The 4,072-nt window shown below is 48.1% G+C and overlaps 1 non-coding gene across 1 annotated transcript; it reads left to right on the forward strand.

Moving 5' to 3' along the window:
• The first annotated feature begins 3,253 nt into the window (after positions 1 to 3,253).
• LOC119469955 lies at positions 3,254 to 3,417 on the forward strand. Its single transcript, XR_005198823.1, has one exon. It is a non-coding gene; the product is annotated as a U1 spliceosomal RNA (small nuclear RNA).
• Positions 3,418 to 4,072: the final 655 nt, after the last annotated feature.

Genomic DNA, 4,072 nt, shown 5'->3' on the forward strand with positions numbered 1-4,072 from the left:
AAACTGCCACACGCAAGAAAGAAAACCAAAGTGGTCCACAAAGCATTCTCCTCTCCTTCTGAAGGTTTTACGACGCATTGCTATCATTAACCAGTCTTTTACTACTAAACATAAATGGCCAATTGAAAGAGTTGAGCTCAGTTCTCTGCTGGTCTCTCTTGCCTACTGTAGTACATGCATTAAAATCTGCCTCAGGTTTTTAACAAGCGTCCAGTGTAGTCCCTCTGAAACTACTTCGCAAAATTCTGACAATAAGAGAAATCTGACATGGATGACTCCACCTTGGTTCCAGCCTCACAGGCTAGCGGCCTTCACTCATTCCTGTGCAATTGCTCCCAAGCTATTTTGGGAAAAATTTGAGTTTATAATTTAAATCAGGCATCCTCAACCCCGAGGGCCACAGACAGGTACTAGTCCCTGGGACTGTTAGGAACCCAGCCGAATAGCAGGCGGTGAGCTCCAGGCTTTCAAGCGTTACTACCTGACCTCTGCCTCTTGTCAGATCAGCATCGGCATCAGATTCTTATAGGAGCTCAAACCCTGTTGAGAACTGTGCATGTGAGGGATCCAGGTTCCACACTCCTTTTGAGACTCTGACTAATCCTGTGACCACCCTGTGCTATTCCTGTCTCATCTAACTAATGCCTGATGACCTGAGGGGGACAGTTTCACCTGAAAACCGTCACCCACCCGCTTCCGTAGAAAAATTGTCTTCCATGAAATCAGTCCCTGATGACAAAAAGGTTGGGAATGGCCAAAAAGATTGGTTTAAATGATAACTTCCCCAAAATGAAATTACCCCTGTGAAATTAATGAAAGGCCACCAACTTAGGAGGATGAAAGGGGCCTGCATTCTCCTAAGATGTATGCCTCGTTAGATCATTACTAGCCATTATTCCAGAGGTCACAAGATTTGCAGCTTCCCCAATTACTGCTGGGAATAACATTACTATTGTAGGACCTAAGATTGGCCTCTTGAGGTATCTTTTCAGGCTTTTGCATTTCTGACTACCGGATGTCACCATTTGGCCAAAAAATCAACCAGTCCCTCAGGCCCCACCCAGAAGCTGACTCAGTGCAAGAGGGCCATTTTCCACCCCCTGAGATTTCATCCCCCACAGTCAGCACCACCCAAACCCCAGCCCCCTCCCCACCAAACTATTTTAGAAGACCCCTTACCTCTGAGCCTTCAGTAAGATTGATTTGAGTAATAACTCTGTCTCCCACATGTCATGGCTGGCCTGTGTCAAACTCTTTACTGCAATCCCATGGTCTCCATGAATTGATTTTGTTTGTACAGTGGGCAGGAAGAACCCTTTCAGGGGGTCATATCTGCAGGATGGTGCCAGTTCTTTCAGCAAAGGCTGGTCTGATACCCAGAGAATATTTCTCCACTACTGCCTGGACAGTGCGTCTCCCTGTCAGTATCCAGGGAATGGGCCTGGATCAAGTATTTAGTGTTCAGCCGTTGCTACACTGCCACCTAATCCCTCATTTTCAATATTTTGCCATGCCTTCCAGTGGCCTAACTGGATACCATGCCACCAAATCTGTGCTTTATGGCCTCCAAAGGACTGACCACTCGATGTTTTGTGATTTGAGCAATGGAATAGAATCTGATACTGGTGGGCTGGGGGAGGTCCCCGAACACTGGTGGGATCTCGACCCCAGCTGTGGTGTCCGGGCTCTTGACACCATCTCAAGAAGGAAGTCAAAGATGAGTTGGTAAATAGTTAAAGAAGAGATTTATTGCAAAGCAAAAAGTACACACTCAAGAAAGGGGAGTTTGGGCAAACCCAAGAGAGAGAACAATGGGGCCTGGGGCTTCACCTTGATGGTTTCTTCAACCAAGGAGTGGAATACCATGAAAATTCCTGGGTAAAGGTGGAGATTTCTTGGCTGTGATGCCACTCATTTTTATATGAAATATTGGTGGTCTCAGAACTGTCCTGGCACTGGTGGGTGTGTGATTTCGTATGCTAATGAGCATATAGTGAGGTCCTAGGTGAGACCTATGTCAAATCCAACACCACGTGGGTCCAGTCAGTCTCAGCCAGCTTGGTCTACACCCTGGTTTTTCAACGTCTTAGCCCATAGCCTCAAGTCATGTAAATCTGCTGCCTAGAATTTGTTATCCTGTGACCACTCTGTACTATTCCTGCCTCAAATCTACTTGTAAATATTCAAACGGTCTTTGACTTGGGCATTCCAGCTTTGCTTATTTCACAGTGTTTCCTGCGTTATAATCCAATATACGGCAAGATGACCCAGGCGTTTGTTAAACACCTCACATAAGATGTATCCCAGGTATTTGTGTCAAATGTGGAATATTTTGTTTTTTGTCTTTGCAGAATATAAAATATGAACATGAGGTCAGCACTGAGGCCTGGAGAAGGCTGTGCAGGAGATGACGTTGTCCAGCACCACGCGTGACAGTGTCCAATTGTCTCTTCTCGGGCCGCATATTTTTCTACAGTACTGAATTTGAAGAAAAAAAGACAAGATTCATGAAACTGGACAATTGTCTTTACAACATTACCAGCGATAAAACCGTTATCACTGGTTTGTATTCCTGGGAGGACCGCAGCATTCCAAGACAGGTGAGACTGCGCTTCTGACCTGGACGGCTGGTGTGCAGGCATCCGAGAGCCTCTCTAGCTTCATAAACACGGTTTCTCTCCGATACTGAAGGGCTTCCAATTTCAAGGGGAACGCTACATCACAAGGATAAGGATGTCGAGAGAACCGGTTTATACTGTAATCCTAAACGTTCTAGTCTGCGAATTAAAAGCCATTATTTGAAGAAGGGTGCGCAGGCTCCAGCTGGCCGTGGAAAGGGTGCTCGGTAACAGAGGATGAGGACCCGCTTCTATGGGAGAGAACAGACGGGGCGTGGGGGAAAGGAGAGGCGACGTCACTTCCCCGCCGGCTCCGGCAGCGGGTTGGTCGGCCGAGTGGCGGAGGGTGGAGCGGAAGTGTAGACAGTCACTGGGAAAGACACTGTCGGTGACATCACGGAGAGGGCGACTTCTATGCAGATGAGGCGGCGCAGGGGCTGCTGCTTCGCCACCTGCTGCTTCCCGACGAAGGAATTCCCCGTCGTGGGAGCGAGTCCCCGACCGCTGGTGGGACCCGAGAGTCCCAGCTCTGTGTCCCGGCTAGGAGGGCTGGGGGTGCGGTGCCCGGGGCAAGTGACCCTGGGTGTAAAGGGTGAGGCGTATGAGGCTGTGCCGGGGCGGAGGCGCGAGAGCTCATACTTACCTGGCAGGGGAGATACCATGATCACGAAGGTGGTTTTCCCAGGGCGAGGCTTATCCATTGCACTCCGGATGTGCTGACCCCTGCGATTTCCCCAAATGTGGGAAACTCGACTGCATAATTTGTGGTAGTGGGGGACTGCGTTCGCGCTTTCCCCTGATCTTGGAAAAAAGCAGATTTGGCGTTGTCGAACGAGTGTCGTGTTTTTGCTGTTAGTTTTTGTGATCATTCAAAGTGGTGTCTTTGTTTTTCGCGCTTTTCCCGGTATTTTGCTGCATGACAGTGTCTAAAAAGCAAGTTCTCTTGTTCTTCGTTAGACTGCAGTGTGTGCTGCTGTCCGGGGTCTTCCAACTCAATCACCTCTATTCGTCTCTGGCAGAGCTGAGTTCTGCCCTATGCCCTTCATGCAGATTGCTCTGTGGACCTTGAGACTAGCCTTGAGGTTGGTCAGCTATGATTGCAAGGCTGCACTCTAGCCTAGATAACAGAGGAAGAAGAAGATCCTGTACCTTATTATTATTATTATTTTACTACTTCTGCTTTATTATTTATTTATTTAGAGACAGAGTCTTGCTCTGTAGCCCAGGCTAGAGTGCATGGCATGATCTCAGTTCACTGCAAGTTCAGCTCCCAGATTCAAGCCATTTTCCTGCCTCAGCTTCCAAAAGTAGCTGGGATCATAGGTGCATCCCACCATGTCCAGTTAATTTTTATATTTTTAGTAAAGAGGGGGTTTCACCATATTTGCCAGGCTGGACTCAAACTCCTGAACTCAAATGATATGCCTGTCTCAGCCTCCCAAAGGGCTGGGATT

This window comes from Cebus imitator, unplaced genomic scaffold, assembly GCF_001604975.1.
Source record: "Cebus imitator isolate Cc_AM_T3 unplaced genomic scaffold, Cebus_imitator-1.0 Scaffold1210, whole genome shotgun sequence".
NCBI lineage: Eukaryota > Metazoa > Chordata > Mammalia > Primates > Cebidae > Cebus > Cebus imitator.